The sequence below is a fragment of the Lissotriton vulgaris genome, chromosome 9, assembly GCF_964263255.1.
Source record: "Lissotriton vulgaris chromosome 9, aLisVul1.2, whole genome shotgun sequence".
Lineage (NCBI taxonomy): Eukaryota > Metazoa > Chordata > Amphibia > Caudata > Salamandridae > Lissotriton > Lissotriton vulgaris.
The window spans coordinates 594392078-594413602 of NC_141697.1; the positions used below are offsets into that span (position 1 = coordinate 594392078).

At 51.2% G+C, this 21525-nt stretch overlaps 1 protein-coding gene across 1 annotated transcript in view; it reads right to left on the reverse strand.

The window, feature by feature from the left end:
* The window catches only part of EML3 (EMAP like 3), a 398769-nt gene that overhangs the window by 375509 nt on the left and 1735 nt on the right, over positions 1–21525 (reverse strand). The gene's annotated exons all lie outside the window — the stretch shown is intronic.

The following is a 21525-nucleotide window of genomic DNA, read 5'->3' on the forward strand; positions in this document are numbered from 1 at the left end:
AGCCACTCTACTCTACACCACTGTACTCTATGCTACTCTACTCTGCCACTGAAATCTATGCCACTCTACACCACTCTACTCTGCGCCACTTAACTCTATGCCACTGCACTGTACTCTGCACCACTCTATGCCAGTGCACTATATGCCACTACACTCTACGCCACTCTAACCTACTGTGCACCATTGCACTCTATGACACTGTACTCTGCACCACTCTATTCCACTGCACTATACACCACTACACTCTACGCCTCGCTACTCTACTCTGCACCATTCTACTCTATGCCAATGCACTCTACCATACTCTACTATGCACTACTGCACTATTCACCACTGGACTCTACACCACCACCGTCTAGGCCACTCCACTCTGCACCAATCCACCCTGCGCCACTCTGGATTTTTGTTACAGTGACCTCCATTTTTTGCCCCCTTTTTTAGCTGCTAGGTGCTGCTTTTCGACTCTGACAGTGGACTGAGGCCTGCTAACCAGACATCAGTGCCAGTACTCCTTCCCTAAAACAAGGTAAAGTCTAATTGTGCTACAATTGTCTAAGGACTTTAGCATCCCTGTAAGTCCTAATAATAAATGGTACTCCAGATACCTAGGGCAGGCGTACTAAGGAGGGCCCCTAAGGGCGGCAGCATATCTTATGCCACTCCAAGGTACCACATATAGATCCCACACTGACTACCATTGCAGGCTGCATGACATGGTGCTAGCCATGAGTGAAAACACAACATGATGCACTCATGTGTCATGCCGAAGACAATGCATCTAATATATGTAAGTCACCCCTACAGCAGGCCTTGAGCCCTAAGGCAGGGTGCATTATATTTTACGTGAGGACATATCTGCCTAAGCAGATATGCCCCAGTAATGTCTAGTTCTATTGCTAGATATTGCAAGTGAGCAGGGAAGTCATCTTAAGTTATGTACTGGCAGTGCTTAATTTGAGACGTGCTTTTCGGTGCTCGGCACCGGCACTTAATTGGTTCCCGGTTCTCAGCACCGGCACTTAACTGTCATCACACACTTATGACGCTCTGCCACGTGGTGGAGCTGCTCATCTAATTTAGAGATGAGCAGAACATTGGTTGTTTCCTGCATTCCCAGCCATTCTTTAAGCTCTGGGGACCTGGAATAATCGGAACTGTTGCACTTAAAAGGTGAAAGAGCTGGTTAGCAGTTGTTTTGGTAACGCCATTGGGAGCGATGATGAGGCAATTGGTGGTGCAAGCTGTAGTGGCCCCCTGGTCAGACCCTGGGTAGTTATTATATTACAAATTAAGCACTGTAACTGGGCACTGGTCAAAACGTGTTCCCCGCTGCATAATGGCTCCACTCAAACATATGGTGTTTGGTATCAAACACCTCATATTAATAAACCCACACTGGTTTCAATAATTGATGTACATGTACCCACAGGGTACCTTAGAGGTACCCCCTGAAACCTACCAGCCTTCTAGTGTGCTAGCAGGCTTGTTCAGGCTTGTTCAGTTCAGCCTGCTGCCTCAGCCGAGTTCCTGACCTCCAGAGGTGTTATCACTTCCTCCCCAGGAAAGGCTGGTATATTAGCATTCCATGACAGGGGGCTTCGAAGAGCCCACCGCCTTTGAAATGTGAATCTGGCTTCTCTCGCAGGAGAGGAAGCAGACCCCCTTTGTCCAGAGCCCTTTGGTACCTGGAGAAGTAGAACAATTCATTATGCAGGAGGCATGTTGCACTGTCAGGCTAGACACAACTCTAGGGTGACCCAGTCTGAGGTGAACTTGACTTTAGAATTTCCACCAAATTGTGTGTTGTGGGATTAGGAATTCTGGGACAGGATGATGCCCACTCCCCACAGGAAGTGGTCATCCTGGGGGTGGGTTGACTCCAGTGGTAAGTAGCCCATTAGCTACTAGCCATCACTCCCCTTAAAACCCCTAAATTGAGTATTTAGGGCCCCCCTGACACCAAGACTTCTGATTGCTATGGACCAAAAGAAGAAGTGGACAAAGAAGAAGATTTCTGTCATGAGAACCAAGGTGCAACGACTGACTTGGAGCCAACCCTGACAGCCTAACTACTGCCCCCAAGAATGGTGGAAAAAGCAACCCCGATGCCTCAAACCACCTATGCACCTGCGATCTACAGCCCGAGTTTAAGGGAGGTGACGCAGCCAATGGGGTCCCCAGACCAACAAAAGCTAAGCCCTTGCTTGGTTTTGCCCAGACTGGACTTTCAGTTGCAACCCCTCCAACCGTGAGATAATCCTTCACCGGAATCTGACACCAAAAGACACCATTGCACCTGAGCCCCTCAGCCCGAAGAGAAGTGGACCTAGGTTGTCCCTGTGTGCCTGAGGAACTCAAGGGTTGAGTCCCCCTGTGTGTTCCCCTGGACTGGTGCCCCAGTCCCAGCTTGAAGCCTCTTTGTAAACGGACCTTTCTCCCATTGAAGTAAATGGGACACCCGATGCCATGACACACCTCTTCACCTCTTCACCCAGAGGCCCCAGAACCTCCCGAGGTGACCTGTTGGTGTGGCCTTAGATATTGCCCTTAAGTCCAGAAGAACAGTCCTGTAATACACTGACAAGCGCCGGAATGCAATACATGCTTTTCCTCCATAGGATAACATTACCAATCCAGAAAAAGCACTGTGTCCACTTTTGAAAACTGTACAAATTAATAACTCGAAAAGTATTTAACCAATTCTGATGATCTTGGAACCTAATTTATATACAAATATGTGTTGTTTTTATAAGTTGGTGTCTGATTTCTTAATTCAGTGTGTTCTCACTTACTGCCTTAGTGCGTGTAATAATGCTTAGCGCTACCCTCTGATATGCCTAACTGCTCGCCCACACAACCACAAAAAATAGCTCTGGCGTGTCATTTGTGCCCCTGTAATTTCTGTGGGGTTTTCCTGGTCTATTTACACAGTGTACCTCTTTTTTTGGTCCACTATATAAAGATCCAGCTACCTACATAAGGCCTTTTGGGATAACCACAGAGTCAGATCTCAGAATTCAAGCTCATAGGATGAGTGGTGCCAAGCTGGGGACCACATCTGTCTAGTGCACACTGGAGTAAAAATCATCTCACTGAGCAGGGGATTGATGTAAAAGTGTACAAAAAGTTTCTGGTCCAACATTTCAGAAACGCATTGCCCAGAGGTTAAAGATGTGCTAAGCTGGACACAAAGTTTCAGCTTTTTTGTTTCCTGTTTGGCAAAGAACCTCCCTCAGGGATAACCATGCACCAAAAAGAAATTCGTATTAACACAAAGAGAGGTAGGGAGAGTAGGGACACCCTCTTAGTCCCCGGTTATGAATGTATCAACAAAAAAAGAGAGGTCAGTGGTGTTTTGGGAAACCACACTAAAGGAGCAAAACAAGAAAGAACACTACCTGGCCCGACTTGGGTAGGTAAGAAAACCCTCACACACCGACCTGGTCGGTTTCATGCTTCATCATCGGCCCCCACCAAAAAGGCCGATTGCCTTTTTGGTGTGCTGCGACGCCAGACTACTGCGGAGCTGGTTTAGTGAAAGAGGCGTGCAGTGAGAAATTCTCCATTTATGCTGTTTCAAAAGATTATGAGAGATTGGTTAGGCTTGCTCTTTTATTCTGGACTTACTATAAGTGTTGAAATGTGATGCATATCTTGTAACTAAACTATCGAACTGTTCAGAGATCTCATGCATCTCCTGATTGATCTTATGCATCCTTGTTTTCAGATCTAGTAAGATTCTGCTGCCACTCTGCATCCCCTAAAGCACAGGCAGAAACAGCGGAGAGCTGGAAAATAGCTGTATGACTGAGTTTCCTCTTCAATGAGATCCACCAGCAACAACATAACTCCTATCCACCACTGAAAGGGTCCCACCACTTCCGGGGTGACAAATGTTTCCATTTCTCTAGTAGTAACATGTGGAACTGAGAAGTCCTAGAAGCGAAACACTTGAGGATGTAGGTACTAAAAGCAAAGCAATCCTTCTGACCAAGAGAGCACATCTGTGGCCTCCTCTGTGAGGTCTGGCCTTTCTCCTCAATTGATATAACTTATTTGACAGTCAATTGCATAACTCTGAAGAGCTTTTACATATTCGGAAGAATGTTATTCTCTTCCAGTTCAGAGAACACTTGACGTTGCGAAGCAGCCTGATTGTGTTTTGCAATGTTTGCCTAGTTTCCTGGTCTCAAGGAGCCAGGTGTCCAGATAAGGGCACATATGGAAACCCTGACCCTGCAGTTGAGCAGCTACTACTGTTTGGGAATTTGGTGATTACACCTGAAGTGGGCTTGGGGCTAAAGAACAGAACTTGCTATTGGTAATGCTCTTCTCCGTCCATGCCGCATAGATACAATCTGTAGTTCTCTCTCACAAGTATTTAGACCTAAACACCTAGGTTTTCAATCTCCTTGCTAAAGAATAAGCGCTAAAGTCTGTCCAATTACTAATTTGAAGAGTTCTCTTATACTCAATTTATTCTAACATTTTAGACCTAAATTGGTCATTGTTAAGCCCTGATCTCCTTTTGTTCATAGGATTTGTTATCAGGCCTTTTCAAGGGTCCAGAAGGGATACTATTTCTTTATTTTTCTTTGGAGATTCTGGATTTCTCGTAAAACTAAAAGCAATGTTTAATTAGTAACTATTACGGAGCCCACCACTGGAGTTGCTAAATACTATGATTTATGGGATACCATGGCTAACTAGTCTTGATTCCACTTCATGCCTCTTTCGTCACCATCCTACAATTCCTGTCATTTTCTCCTTCTTGATAATTCTTTCTTGCCCCTGCTTTCTCTCTTTCTGACACTGTTTTCCTATCTTTTTCTTCTTCCTTTTTCTCCCCTTTCCATCTCTCTCTTACTCTGGGTCAAAGCCTGATGATAAAAAACATAAATCTGGATCTCCAAAAAAGGAGTGTCAGTGCCCACTGATTGCAGCCACTGTGGAAATTATGCACTAGGGGTAGTATTTGGTAAAGTTATCCATGCAAGTGAAATGTCCAGTTGTTTGGCGCGAACTGAAAGCTGGATCAAATGGAACATGTTCAGCACTTGTCTGAACACATTTCCTCTCAGTTGTGCAGGAAATCTCACACCCTTGTTCCCACCTTTGGGAATTGCTGATGGTGTTGGCAAGAACAATGCTGCTGACATTCTTATCCAAAAGTTCACTGATGTAGGCACTCAGAGGCTAGTGTTTATTAGACTTTGCATAAAACTGAAAAACGCGAAATAAAATGGCTTCCAAAGAACAGAGGCTTCTGGGAGTCCTCCAACCCACCCAGGAGTACAATTTAAAAGTAGAATTTAAAAGTAGAAAATTTAAGGGTGCTTTAATGTCATTAAAAATGTAAGATTTAATTATAATGTGGTTGATGATTCGTGGCAGTAGCTGGAAGAATTTGAAGCATGTGAATCCGAGGTGGATCCCACGCCTGGGGATTACACACACACCCAGTTCAAACCAGAAGCGCCTGGGATATGGGAGGCCACCATATGTTAATACACCAGCTAGACACATAACGATGCAGATAAGGGCATAAAGCGGAGAGGACATGGCCCAACGGCTAGCGCGGTGGACCTCGGAGCTAGGGAACCGGCTTTGAGTCTCGGCACGGACACTCAACAGCCTGTGATTCTGGGCAAATCACTTAATCTCACCGTGCCTAACAAAAATTAATGTGTCCATCTGTAAGAATTTGTGCTCATGTAAAGCTCTCTGATACCCTCGGGTCTAGTTTGCGCTATATAAAACTCCAAGATATATATGTATATATATATATATATATATATATATATATATATATATATATATATATATATATATATATATATATATATATATATATCTGCTTTACAACGCGTACTAAAAGGAATACTAAAGTGCTAAGAGCGTAATTGTGCTTTATACAACATGTGAGGTTCTTAATGTTATACATCTTATGGTTCAAGGGATGACAGCATGCCTTAAGACACTTTGCACAAGGAAAATCGCACCTTTACGAACGGCTTTGGGGTCATGTATTGGCTGTGAATCATTCTATTAGTGTCCTTTTGTGACATAGTGAGAGAAGGCAGTTGGCCCATTGGCTTCTGGGATGTCTTTGGGGTATGTAACTTGTACTTCTCCCCACAGAGAGTTGCTGGTATGTTTGCCAGCCTCTATAGATGTGCCATTCAGTACATAGGAACAGTGGTCCCAGTGGACAGTTTCATAAACATAAAAAGAGACAATATGTACCACAAAAAATGAATAAGATGTGTTGTACTTAGATGTGCAGCAAGGTCCCCTGCCTTCTGAAGTTGAGGGTCCTTTTCAGAAAACTGTGCATCGTTGTGTGAATTTGGGTCCTCTGGGAAGAGAGGGATGGCCAAATAAATATGTGCCTGGCACTTCTGTGTAAGGGGCCACTTTGGCTCATGGCTAGAAATGGTCTCTGTAGTGGCAGAGGCTCAGCAGGACTTCAGGGTGTGACTAATGGCTGGACAACTGTCACCTTGATTTTCGGATTCATCACTTGCCTGTCTTCAGGGTAAGGGCTTACCTCAAACAAAAGGGAAAGTGCAAAGTAGGACAAATTAGGGGAAGGTCAATGTTGAGGTGATGTCACTTCCCTAAAGCACACAGAACAAAGTTGAAAGCATAACACCTTTCAGGGTGAGTTTGGTGCTAATTATACAGTATGCTTCTTATTATACCAAGAAATCTTGTTATAATTGTGTGCAGGAGGGAGGGGGATCTAGAAACCATAAGGAGGGTTGTGTTGAGAGGAAAGACCATGCCCTGACCTCTAGGGAAGTCTCCTCGCTGTTGCGCTTGCTGTAGGCCAGCCTGACTGAAAACACAAACAAAACAAAGCAAGCAGGGAAAACCGACTGTCAATGTCTGCAGAGCTCGGGCCAATTCAATGCATTGTAACTGATTTACTCTCTCTTGCAGACGTGTCTTTGGTGTTAACTGCCAGCAATGCAATTATGGGCCCTAGATAAAGTCAAGGACACTTAATCAGAGAAAAGGCTATTATTAGCTGGCAACACAGACAGTAGTTGGGCAACAATGCTACCAGCATCAGCCGCTCCAATCTCGCAATTACAGCCAAAAACCACACCCACTGTCTCTATCTGCTTCATGTCCCTGCCACTAAACCTAGAGTGAAGCAAACTGAAGAAATTAGTCTAAGCATTCTGATTGGCTGAACTAGTCTCCTCATTGCTGATCTAATGCAATACAGCTAGTTTTGGAGATGTTATCTTCAGAATGTTGGGACTGATTTATAGTTTGGTTGTGGAGTACATTACATCCTATGGCTCTTGTAATAAGGCGGACAGGTTATCTGTCATGTTTTGACCTGTCCACCAAATTTCGAATCAGGACCAGCAAAATGATCACCATACACATTTGTCGCCTCCACTTACCAAAGCATAAGGCAAGCAAGATGATTATTTAGTTCACACTGATAAACACTTTTCGTGTAACTTCAATAATCAACCTCTACAGAAATATCTTGGCACTCCCAACATGTCTTATGTACCACATATTTAGCCTGAAAATGCAAATTCAACCAACCTGATGTTTTGTGCCTAAAACACGGATCTGATTAACGATCTTAAAAGGTGTTTTTAAAATGGTTGCATGTGTGAAAAATGTACCCCTCCATAAGAATATATGACGTTACAACACAAACAATTACAATGCATGCTTTACATCACAGTTTTTACAACACAGCTACCATTACATTGCATGATTTTACAACGCATACCATTACAAAACACTTTTTTAACTACTATTACAACGCATTCCAACACAACGCATTCCATTCCAACGCATCCCATTGCAACGCATAATACTTTTAGTGCAACAGTAGGGTGAGTGTTGGGTAGAGTAGGGGAAAAATTACTATTCCCTCTCCAGTGAGTGCAACAGTAGGGAAAGTGTTGGATAGTTTAGGGGTAAAAATTACTATTCCCACTCCAGTGAGTGCAACAGAAGGTAAAGTCTTGGATAGTTTAGGGGTAAACATTACTATTCCCAATCCAGTGAGTGCAACAGTAGGGAAAGTGTTGGATAGTGAAGGGTTAAAAATTACTATCCCCAACTACCCCAAAACCCATACCCACCCTGAAACTTAAAATTCTCCATTAGCAACCATATAATGCGTTGTGATGGTATGCGTTGTTATGATATGCGTTGTAATGGTATGTGTTGTAATGGCATGCGATGTAAAGGCACTTGCGTTGTAAAAGTTGTGTTGTAAAAGCATTGCGATGTAATGCCGGCGTTGTAGTGGACGTTTCCCCTCCATAATGATGCAAAAATGAATGTAGACTCAAATGTAGAGGATGTTATTATTTATTTATTTTTTTTAAATATATTTTTATTGCAGGAATCAGTAAAACAATACAGTAACGACCAGTATCGTATTATAAACAACTTATACAAGATATAGCCCACCGACCCCCTTCCATAACGTTGCTATATAGCCAATCAGCCCATATCCCTGGGGTTGGGCGGCAAATGCAGCTGGGGTCAGTAGGATGCTGGAGCTGGTCCGGATAACACACTGTCCGTCATCTGCTTTTCTAAACAAACCCCAAACCCCAAAAAGAAACCCCCCCCTCAAAATTCCCAGTTACTGTGAAACCCCCCCCTCCCCCCCTCCCCCACCATCAGCGCCAGGGAGCTCATCAACATAGGATCCACTGCTTGACCCACGGGGAAGGTAATAGTGCTGTCAATGCTAATGTTTAACGGGACTCGGGTCGAGTTGCTTCTTCACTTTCGGAGTCGCTGGGGGTACAATAATCTCTGAGGGCCTGCACCAGCGTTTCCCATTCTAACGCGGCCTCCTGCGCCTTCTCATTGCCCTGCCTCCAAGCCAACTGATACCGCAGCGCGCTCTCACCCGCCGCCCATTTCAAAAGCTCACTGTGCCATCTGCTGCCTGTAGGACCAGCTCGTGCCTTCCAGTTCCTGGTCACCTCTCGCTTAGCAAGTAGGAGCCCCAGGTCGATAAATTTACTGGTGATTTTATTCCGGGGGGTATGGGGGAACCAGTGCAATAGCCCTACCGCCACATCGAATGATAAGTGCCTCCCCGTCACCTCTTCCAGAGTCGCCGCCACCTCCTGCCAGTAGGACGTCAGTCCTGGACAGGCCCATAGCATGTGTAGGAGGTCCGCCTCCTGAGCCGGGCACCTAGGGCATTCCGCCGAAGCCGTGGCAAAATAACGCCTGATCTTTACCGGGGTCAGGTACGCCCTATGGAGAACATAATAGTGGACCAGTTGGAAACGGGCGCCACGTGTGCCCTTCCAGGCACGTCTCACCAGCTGGGACCAGGTCGTCTCCGGGATCTCCCTACCAATGTCCTCTTCCCAGCGGGACTTCAGTGTGGCGAGAGGAACCAACCCCTCGGCAATCAACCTGCCGTAGAGGCAAGTGACCGCCTTCACCGTGCCCGCCGACATCATTACGTACTGGCACACCTGAGACAATTGAGGTTCCTCTAGCCCGTTTTGCCAGTGCGCCTGGATCGCTCGCACAATGGCCGAGTGCAGCAGAAAGTCGCCCCGGGGGATCCCAAAGCGGTCAATGAGACCCTGAAAGGACAGGAGCGCTCCGTCCTCGTACAGGTCCCCGACGAGCTGTAAACCGGAATCCTCCCAGTCCGCCAGTCGTGACCAATCTCCTCCGTGTGGGAGGGCCGTCAGCATCCCCAATGGTATTTCAGGCGCATATGGCGTCCGTAGGCGACCTCTGTTATGAGCCCGATTCCAACAGAGTCGGACAGTCCGCTCCTCCATCGACAGGTCCCGTAGGACTAAGCGCTGTCGCAGCGCGATAAAGGAGAGGACGTGCCTGGCCATACCCGTCCCTCTACCGTCCTCCGGGCCTCTGAATTCCCTGGCTATCTCCTGGGTGTAGGTCTGGAGCTGCGCCGCTAGGTAATACTTCTCGAAGTCCGGCACAGCGAGCCCCCCCTCGTCTTTCGGCCTCATCAGGGTATTGAGGGCCACCCGCCGCCGGCCCGTTCCCCAAAGGAACCCGACCACCATAGAACGCAAGCGACGAAACGTAGCCGGTGGGACCCAGATCGGCAAATTCCGAAAGTAATACAATAGTCGGGGGAGCGCCACCATTTTGAGCAGGGCGATGCGTCCCGCCACGGAGAGCGGCAGCGTGGCCCAAAAGTCCATGCTACCTCGGAGTGCTCGTATGCAACGGGCAATGTTTCCATCTAGGAGGTCGGGTTGGTCTTGGTACACAAATACCCCAAGGTATTTAAAGCAGTCGGGCTCCCATCTGATCTCCTTACTTAGCGCAGGAGTGGGGGTACCCCTACGCATCGGGAAGAGGCAGGTCTTAGACCAATTCACTTGGAGGCCTGAGACCGCTCCGAACTCCGTTAGCGCTAATTCCGCTCCCCGTAATGCGTCGACCGGATCCTCCAGGAAGAGCAACAGGTCGTCCGCATAGAGCGAGACGTAATGTGGGCCCGCTGCTGTCCATAAGCCCGTATAGTGGGACCCCGAGCGAAGATGTATCGCTAGTGGCTCCACCGCTAGTGCAAAAAGAAGCGGGGATAAGGAGCACCCTTGCCGCGTGCCACGCTCCACCGGATATCGCGATGAAATCAAAGGGCCCGATCTAACCCTGGCCGAAGCGGAAGCGTAGAGGACTGCTGTCCATTTGATAAATCCCTCCCCGAGGCCGAATTTCCGTAATACCGTGCATAGGTAGTCCCACTCCAGGCTATCAAAAGCCTTCTCCAGGTCCACCGACAAGACTACCGGGGACGGGGCATCCACGAATGGTTCCCCAAGCAAGCGGAACAACCTTCGGATGTTCATAGTCGTATTTCGCCGTGGGATGAAACCGGCTTGGTCTTCATGCACTAGGGAACTCATATGTCCCAACAGCCTCGAGGCCAAGATGCTGCTCAATATTTTGTAGTCCACCGTCAGCATTGAAAGGGGACGGTAGGACCCCGGGTCAGACGAGTCTCGGCCTGGTTTGAGGAGAGGAACCACCAACGCCTCACACATCGAGCCAGGGAGACGACCCAATCTCTTCGCCTCCCTGTAGACCACCAGTAATCGAGGGGCCAAGAGGTCAGCGTAAGCTGCATAGAACTCCACCGGAAGGCCATCTAGGCCCGGGGTCTTGTTCCTCGCCATCCGTTTGATGGCCCCGCGGATCTCCCCTAAGTCGATGTCAGAACCCAGGGTTTCCGCCACTTCCTGTCCTACTGTGCGGAGTTCCAGTGGGCTAAGATAGTCGTCAAGCCGGTCTGGGTCACGTGCGGAGCGACTGCGGTATAAACTTTCGTAGTAATGCCGGAAGCAACTAAGAATCTCCGGTTGGGTGCACACCTCGGTCCCATCCGCCCTACGCATATTTGTCGTCGTTTGGGACTGGCGCGTAGGGTTGGCCAACCATGCCAGTAACGCGCTCGACCTGTCGCCCTCCGCAATAGACCGGACCGTATAGGCCTTATAATCGAAACAGCGGAGCCGTTCGACCTCCACCGCTACCTTCTCCCTCGCCTCTACCGTTTGTGTTTGCAATTCCGGGTGTCCGGGGCGGCTAATTTCGAGCTCGCGGAGCGCTCGGTCCGCTGTGTCTAAGTCAGCCAGGATAACACGCCGCATGCCCACCTTCTTAGAGATACAGTAGCCCCTCACCACCACCTTGAAAGCGTCCCATTCGAACGCCCTAGTACTCGCGGAGCCGCCGTTGGACGCAAAATAATCCGTGATTTTCTCCCCTAGGTCCGCCTTGAAGACACTGTCCTCGAGGATCTCGGGACGCATCTTCCAGGTGGGTACTGCCGGTGTCCCAGGGAACCAGCGAATGTCCAGTAGGAGGGGGTTATGGTCCGAGATGGTCCGCGATAAGTACTCCGATCGGATCGCTGCCGAAACTAGTTCGGACGAACCAAGAAAGCTATCTAGTCTGACATGCAGCTCATGAAGGCTCGAAAAGTATGAATAATCTCTAGACGCGGGGTGATGCGCCCTCCAAATGTCCGTCAAACCCCAGCGGGTCTGCCAATCGTGACGGCCCTTAGCCGCCCGCCGGACCGGGGAATCGGGGAGCGGGGGATGCGAGCGGTCTATGTCTACATCCACTACGGAGTTAAAGTCTCCCCCCAGCAGGAGGGGCCCGGCGAAAAAGTGGGCCAGCGAGCCCGATAACCTGGAAAGGAAGGCAGTCTGGTCCACGTTAGGAGCATACACACAGCAAACGTTCAGGTCCCTCCCTCCTAGCGTGCCTGATATGGCCACGAAACGCCCCTCTGGGTCCAACACTGTCCTCGTGACCTGGAAGGGGACTCCTGCCCTAATCCATATTAGCGCCCCCCTGGCATAAGCAGAGTACGCCGTGGAAAAGACCTGCCCTCGCCACCTACGCTGAAGCGCCGCCCCTTCCGCCTTGTTCAGATGCGTTTCCTGCAGCAGCGCCATTTGCACTCCCCTACGCACTAAATAAGCATGGACCTTGTGACGCCTGGACATAGTGTGAAGCCCCCTCACGTTCCAAGTAATACATTTCAAGTTAGCAACATCAGCCATTGTCCCAGAGTGTTCTTGCACAGTCTCCCCGTTCGGGTCCCCACAAAGAAAAAGCATCAATCCTCCCAGCGCTGACGGCGGCCATTTTCCCCAACCAGAACCAAACCACCCAAAAACCAACAAAGCCCCCCCCCAACCACCCCAGAACAGGACCCAAACTACACCATCTAGATCCCATCCAAACCTCTACGGAGATCAACCCCAAAATCCCCACTAGTCCTACGGTCGCCACCGTAGGAAGGCCTTATGGGCCAGGTGCGGGCTGAGCGGAGGCAGTGGGCCCTCGTCGCCCAGGCTACCAGGACTATAGTAAGCCCCCCCCTGTGTCAAAACCTTCCGGGGCAAGAGCAGCAGCCCCCCAACCCTCCCCCCTTCGTTGTCAGCAATAAAGAACGGCAACCGCCTCCCCCCTGCCGGGCCCCCACCCAAAACAAGGCAGCATATCCCGTTACCCTTGTCCGTCCAAAAGGTCCTCCACCGATTTCGGTGTGATCACCGGTGTATGGGTACTGTCTGCCACTGAGTCTTCCGAGTCCGATGGTGCCCCCTGAGCACCCGGGTTTTCTTCCTCCTCCTCGATGACTTCGCCTCTTGCTCCCGACAGTTCCGACAGAACTTCCAACACTCCCCTCCGCTCCGATGATGTCTCCGCAGTCGAGGGCCCTCCCGTGCGGCCGCGGCGGTTCCTGACCCTCTTAGATCGCCTCCTTTGTTCCGGCTCCTCCGCCTGATGGGTCGAGGCGCTATAACCATCTTTCCCTGTCCGGTACAGTTCGAGCCAGTCACAAACCTCCTCTGGGGTGTCGAAGAACTGGGTTTTGTCGTCGACAATGACTCGGAGCCTTGCGGGAAATAGGAGTGAATATTGGATGCCCTCACTCCTGAGTTCACGCTTAACCGCCAGGAAGGAGAACCGCTTGCGCTGCGTCTCGTAGGTGTAGTCAGGGAAGATATTCACCTGACTGTTTGCAACCTGGAACGGGCCATTGTGCCTGGCGGCATTTAGGATCAGGTCTCTGTCCCGGAAATGTAGCAACCGCGCCACCACTGGCCTTGGGGCTCGTCCCTGCTGTGGGGGCCGTGCTGGGACTCTGTGGGCCCGTTCTAGAGTGTAAAAGGAGGACAGGCCCTCCGGGACCACCGTGTCTCGGAGCCAGGTCTCCAAGTATCGCACCATATCGCCATCCTCGATTTTTTCCGGCAGGCCCACCACCCGAATGTTATTCCTCCTGTTGCGGCCTTCCGCATCCTCCGCCCTCCGTTCGAGGGTCTCGATTCGGGACATGGCATCCTTTATCGTCGCAGCCAGGGTTCTCTGCGCCGGTTCTAAAGTCTTCACCGTGCCCTCCACCTCCTTGACCCGGTCTGAGAGTTTACCATGGTCTGCCCTAAGGAGGCCCAGGCCGGTCGCCACCTGGGCAATGTCCTGTTGGAGGGCCGACCGAGTTGCCTCTATCGCTTCCAGTACACGGTCGAATTGTTGCTGGAGTGGTGCGCCACCAGGTCGTTTAGGGTCTCCATGCTCTTCCTTGTCCTGGGCTTCAGAGTCTGAGGTGGTCTGGCTGGATCCCTTGGCTCCTTTAGGTTTCCCCATGCTGCCAGGGGCTCTCCGCGAGGGTCCCGGAGTGGGCGTCTCCGTGTACCAGTGTCCAGCACGACCTTCCCGGGATTTCGTTCTCAAGTCTGGTACGGGCGATCTCCTTCTCCAGAGCCTGTGGAGACTCCGCCGCTTCGGCTCATGCCACCGCCACGGCGTCCGAGGGCACCGATAAGGGGGCGGAGACAACCGTCGCCGAGTCGGGCAGGCCCGTTCACCCACTATAGCTCCGGGGCGAGGGCCACCAACTCCCTCGGTTGACCTGTGGCGCCAGAGTGTCGCGCCATCCATGTAGTTGGGCTGGCCAGGAAATCGTAGCTAGTTGCGGAGTCGCGGTGCAGACCACCGCCTGGAACAGAGGGCACCCGCGCCCGGTGCCCTCTAGTGCGTGGGCACCCGCCCGGTCGTCTAATCGAGTATGAACCCGTTGTAGAAGGTCCGAACCTGCCAATGTCCAATGTCTAAAACAACTGGGGATGGTGAAGCCGGGTGCCAAGCGACACCCGCGCGACCTCCTCAACTTCGTATTTTCGATCAAGGGGACAAAGGGGTCCGGGCGCCATGTTGGGTCGCACTCCGCAACTCCGCAAACTTCGGCATTTCTTCGAAGCCATCCCCGTCCAAACTCCACCAAGGCCCCCGGCAGGGTGTCGTCGCCTCGCTCAACCGAATGCGGGGTCTGGGGCGCCCCTCAGCCTCCGATGTTCAGGATAATTTCGGGCTTAGTCCCGGAGCCGAGCTCTCAGGCGACCATCGCCATCGGCGCCCAAGCCACGCCCCCCAGTAGAGGATGTTATTATGTTACAAGATTCATGATGTAAAGCAAAAACCATCGCTGAATGTCTTTTTCTAAATTGCTATATCAGCCGTCGTGGGTAGCATTATGGGCAATCGCATGCATTGTATGTGCTCTAAAATAATTGCTTTACAAATTAATATTAACTTTTGAAAAACTGCCTGAATCATGCATTGCTTCAAGAACCTGGTAGGGGAACCGACGCCCTTTATAGCCTTATTCGCATCGACATCAAACAATTACATTTTTTTTTAAATAATAGATGATGATTGTACCCCTCCAACAAAAACAAGCATTTACAATGCAATGGTCTCGGCATTATTAAAGGTAGAGCTATTGGCATTGCTCATGACTTTTTTTTTTTTTTAAATCATAAATAGCATTGGCATTTACATTGCCAAATGAAAGATCATATCCTACAACTAACACACTATACAGTATATGCAACACAGTATATCTGTCACATAATACACGACACACTACAGCCGACACACTACATCCCACACACTACAACTGACACACAATATCAGATAGACACTACAGGCGACACACTGCAGCCAAGACGGGGTCTCTGACTGCCTAAAATCTGACCTACTACAGACAACAGACCCACCCTTCAGGGGACACACCACTCTCAGCCCCCCAAGCACCGCCAGCAGGCATGGCACAGCCTTGGTTCTAATGTGCAAGTTCATCAGCACCGGGTGAACCCTTCCTGTCCCAAGACAGCAGATATTCTCGCGAGCAGAGAGATTGGATATCAGGGGCAGAAATGGAATTCTTTCCAGGAACAGTTCAGAGTCGTGGACCGGCTCTGAAGAGACTTGTGGGGGCAACACTTGTGGGGTTTCCATTTCAATTAAAAACACAATCTCTAGCAATTCCACCTTGTAGCACGTGTAGGAACGTGTTTTCTCACTTAAAACTACAACTTGCAATGCAAATGCATGCTGCTCAATTGAGGCCTCAAGGGAGGCTGTGTGCCTGTGTTTGAACATGAACGCCTGTATTTTTACTTTAATGTGTTGAAGAGGACACAAGGACGACTCTTAGAGAATCATCATCTAAGGTAACCGGACCCCTAGTCCTTGGCGGCACTGTTACTTACAGTTACGGACCTTTTGGTTATTATAATTATATTCGAGTCGTCCGGGTATATGCCTTTATTTATTACCGTATTATAGACTCTGTCTGGTATGGCTACTGCTGCCTGTCTGCCCTGCCTCAAACCTGGCCTGGCCTCAATATCGTCGGCTGATGGCTCGTGAGGGGGGGTACGGCCCGGGAGTGCTGGGGCCTGGTGGTGCATGCATGGTGGCAATCGGAAAAAAATCTCAGCACGCTGCGCTGCCTGCCGCACACGCACAGCCCCTACAACATCCAGTGGGCATACTCACTGGTATTTTATAAGTTAACCCAGGCGGGAGGCAGGCCTCAACCGAAGCACACAGGGACTCAGAACAGAGGCCCAGATAGCCACTAAGGCTAAGCCACCACTGTTAAGCAGTAGTAAACGTTTAGGAGGGGACTGGGGGATAACAATAAATTACTACTAAATTGAAAGGCAGGCAGGGCCTTTAACTTTTAACACCGGCCGGCCCTGCCCCTGGCCCTATTATTGTGATAATGTGTCCGGCGTCGGCGGCCGCTACTTGGCCAAGCCGGCCAGGCCAGCCCAGGCAGAGTGCAGTGCGGATACTTCAAGGCGCAGGGCCGAGTCTTCTTTAACAACAAAACACCCCACCCAGTGGCGGCCTGCTGAGCCCAGGCAGGAGCTCAGCATGTCATGATGTCTGACTGACTGGCAGTTACCTAGTACTTACGCACTCCTCGTCGTGGTCAGATGGGTCTGCGAGGCACTGCTTTTATTAACTGATATGCGGGCTGCTTGCCCCTCAACGTGGTCGGACTGGCTGAGGCTCTGACTCGTGGGCGCGGGTGTGCGTGGCATTGGCAAGCAAGCAGAAAAAAATCTGGACGCAGCGCGAACAACCAAATACCCAATCAATATCTTCACTCCCGCCCAGTACTGCTCCCGAGTCTGCCCACCACCGGCAACAGTCGCAGTTCACTCAACTAAGGGCCGTGCCCTTGCGATGCCGCGGGCGCCATGATGATGCCATGTCACTGAAAGTATTATTATTATTAATGAATGCTGAGCTGCCTGCAATTGCTTTGCTCCGGAGTCCGGACCGGCTCACATTCACAACAATGACTCACTGGCTCAAGTCAACCGGAGCACACGGGCACTCTGCGCGCGCCGATTCAGAGTCACCGTAATTATAAACATCTTGTCATCACATCATCTTTCATATGTGACGATGTGCAGACTGTAGACCCGGGGCTGAAAAATAAGTGCCGGTGCTAAGCACCGGATAGCACCGGCACACTGGTGAGCAGAGGGTAACACTGTGATGGGGAGCAGGAGAAAAGGCACTGGGCAACACGGAATCGCAGTGTCCTGGAGGGCTGGCACGGAGTGCAGGAGCCATACTAGAACGTGTACAAGAGGATGGATGCCCAGTCGCGCCTCACAATACTCGCGGGGAGGGGGGATGGGACTCTCGCGGGGAGGTGGGGGGAGCCGGACAGAAGAGAGCTGCGGGGGGGGGGTGGGGGAACCCGGACAGAGGAAAGCTGCGGGCGGACGGAGGGAAACCCGGACAGAGGAGAGCTGCGGAGGGAGGAGGGGGGGGGGACCGGACAGAGGAGAGCTGCGGGCGGAGGGAGGGGGGGGGGAACCCGGACAGAGGAAAGCTGCGGGCGGAGGGAGGGGGGAGGGGGGGGGGGCCCGGAAAGAGGAGAGCTGCGGGCGGAGGGAGGGAGGGAGGACCCGGACAGAGGGAGCTGCGGGCGGAGGGAGGGGGGGGGGGACCCGGACAGAGGAGAGCTGTGGGCGGAGGGAGGGGTGGAACCCGGACAGAGGAGAGCTGCGGGCGGAGGGGGGGACGGACTTGAAGTGTTTGGCAATGCCGGGTGGGCACCGGCCTTAAATTAAACGGCGATGTCAGGCGGGTGCACCGTGTGGGAATCCCGGGCCCGGCGGTGAAGTCTTTGGCAATGCCGGCTGTAGGGCGGCCTCCGTCCTCTCTCCGTTTGCCTGTCTTCCTGCCTCAGGGGTCCGCCAATAGCAGTGCGGCCCCGAGCAGGAAGGCGGGTGCAGCGTGTGAGAATCCCGGGCCCGGCGGTGAAGTCTTTGGCAATGCCGGCTGTAGGCCGGCCTCCGTCCTCTCTCCGTTTGCCTGTCTTCCTGCCCCAGGGGTCCGCCAATAGCAGTGCGGCCCCGAGCAGGAAGGCGGTGCAGCGTGTGGGAATCCCGGGCCCGGCGGTGAAGTCTTTGGCAATGCCGGCTGTAGGCCGGCCTCCGTCCTCTCTCCGTTTGCCTGTCTTCCTGCCCCAGGGGTCCGCCAATAGCAGTGCGGCCCCGAGCAGGAAGGCGGGTGCAGCGTGTGGGAATCCCGGGCCCGGCTGTGAAGTCTTTGGCAATGCACCGGCCTTAAATTAAACGGCGATGTCCCTGGCAGGTACGTCCCTGGCATGGTGGGCACCTGCCAGGGGACCCGAAAATCGCCAAGGAGCGGGGCAAATACACGGCACAAACGGGGGCAGAGGCAGAGGCTCGATCTCACCCTCACTGCGGGGAAAGGAAAATGGCTGCCGCAGGGTTCTTAATTTTTCGGAATCGGGGGAGTGGTTTTTATGTTCTGAGTGACGGACAACGTCACTGTCTAAAGAACATCAAAAATTACGCCCCCAAATCCGAAAAGGACGGGGCTACATCGGAGTGACTGATCTCTCCTCCAATGGCTGGCCTCCGTTTAGGAAGCCAGCCAATGAAGGAGAGACAGGGCAGGGAGGCGGGACCTTCTGCGCTACTGAGAGTCATTAAATCTCAGACCTAAGTCTGCGCAAGCGCAGCCTTTTAGGCCTTCGACCTAAAAAGAAGGGCTTTCGAGGGGAAACCCCACTATTTCTAGACAGGAACATCTTATGAATTTTAGGCACCCAGGCCCAAACGTATTTTGGGGGCCCCTGTTGGGAACAGCTTTGAATTTTAAGCAAATTTCAGCTCTTTCAAGCCCTCCTTGGCCAGGTCACCGATACTGAACAGGCACACTCCTCCAAATTCTAAATGTGTTTACATCTAATATTCAGGGGACGAGTGTTTTCAATGCTGTAACACAGAAGCAGTTCACTAACACTGCTGCAAATAATCTCTACGACACCCTCCCATTTCTCATATGTGAGGTCCTATGTTGATCTAAAAGAAACTTTTTTATGGATGTTGCATGAAACATAAGGAGACATGTCTCTGCACAATACGTGTGATACACACACATCACCTACATAACTTTTTTTTAGAGAAAAACGGTGTTTAAAACAATCTGTTTGAGAATTGTTGAAGGTCATTGGGGAAAGATTATCCACAGAACAGAGCTGGCTCTATCAGGGCCCTCTGAAAGGCTGGGGCCCTGGGCCAGAGCCCACTTTGCCCATGCCTTAAAAAGTCTCTCTTTCTAGACCAATCTCTACAGCCCAGACCTGAAACCGGCAAGAGGCACAGGGGTTGGATCTCTCTGTAATGAGCAAAATAAGTAACATAGTTGTGTTGAATGGCGTTGGGAGCCAACAAGTGGCCCAGAAGTGACCTGTGTGCTAGATTTGTAATAACACAAGGCAGCAGTGTAAACTTATTCTTGGAATTTACCGTCCTCCTTTCTAGCGCCTAGAAATGTGGCGAGAATGTGGCGTCAGGGCGGACTTTGTAAATGGCGAGCCAGGTTCGAGTCTCGGCGTCAGCTCAACAGCCCGTGATTCTGAGCAAATCACGTAATTTCCCAGGGTGTCTAAAAACATGAACGTGTCCTTGTGTAATTTCCATTTGGGTTTCATGTTAAGCATTCCAATACATCGATTTCGCGCTATATGCAACTGCAATACACACCACCCACACCCCAGTGGGGCACGCTCGGGGCCTCGTATTATTGGCTTGAACGACGAGGAGTATTTCTGTGGGTATCCGGCGTGCCCAGGTGTGAGTCAAACTGTTGGTGGGCTAATCTGTCTGGGTCATGGCGTCAGCAGGAAGCAGCACAGGGTAAAAATACAGGCCTGCTACTGGCTCCTGCAATAAGGTCGGTCCAGCAGCGACACCGTCTAAATCGAGCTCCAAGAGGCAACGTGAGCCGAGGAAGGACCGGGAGTGACCCGGGGGTGGCAGGTGGCCATCCAGGGGGCAGACACTGGAGTTCACGGGGCAGCTGCTGCTGGGTAATAAAACCCACCTGTGCGGAGTGACCCTGCGGTGACACGCAGGGCCTGTAATGCAACGCTTCCAGGGCACCGCTGGATCTCACCAGCAGCAACACTCAAGCACGCCGGAAGTCTCAAGCGGGCCTCAGTGGTCACGGACACAAAAATTGGGCAATAGTTTAGTCACAGTTGACATGTTGTGATCATCCAATAATATAAGGCTACGGAATGGTCCATTCGAAAGGGAGCAGTCAGGACCAGCATTTAATTGGCAGATACTCCTAGTGGCATAACGAAACTTGAGCCCCTACCCCACCCCCACTGTAGACCCTGTCAAGAGCTCGCAGGCCATGCCATGGGCCCCCTGCCGGTGTACAATGTCAGAGGGGCCCCCCTGGCGGCCCCTCCCCCTCTTACGCCACTGGATACCCCCATTACAACTGTACCTCGTTGAGAGCAATGACAGTGGGCTAGCAAACGTGCCTCTGGACCTAATGCAATTATGCAATAAAAGGAAATACAAACACACACCCGTATGCTCCTGGTTGGGTACTTACAACAACATTAGCCATAATGGCTACCGAGTGTGACCCTCCCAACACTGAGCATCCGTGCCACCACTCGTGATACACAGTTGATGGCTAAACCCCTGTTTGACACGCTGGAATCGGTGGAAGTGTGCTTGCAGTACGTGCGTGTGGACACAAGTGCGCTTGCAGAGGGCGATTCTGAGAAGAGAGAGACAAGTGTGTGTAGAAGCACAGCTACAAGGGACATTCTCAGAAGTAGCTGTGTGCGCGCGTGCGCAGTCACACGCGCTGCGCTGCTGCCCAGTCTGAATCGGTTCCCAGGCTAATCACTTGCAGTTTTTCTGGTTTTCCTCTTTATTGAAGCTCGGCCAAAATGTTAAGTTTTTACAAGTCGCCGGAGACAAATAAAATCCGCAGCCAAGGGCAGCCCTGAGTGCAGCGAGAGGTACAGATGGAGGCGCCAGACAGAACACGGGGGGACCAGAGGCAAGGGTGCACAGTATGTGGGGCAACACTGGGGGCATGGACCAGTCACACAGGGCACAGTGAATTGGGGTGCCAGAGAGAAAGGGTTCAGGTTGTAGGCATGGGAGGTGGAGCAACAGGGAGGAAGGGAGCTGTCATACAGAGGAAAGAAACTTTGGGGGTCACAGAGGAAGAAAGGACACCAGAGTGACAGGGTGCACAACAGAAGAGGGGTGTTAAGGGGCTTCGAAGCACAGGGGCAGCATGGAGCAGGGTGGGCATCGGGGGGAGTAGAGTATCAAA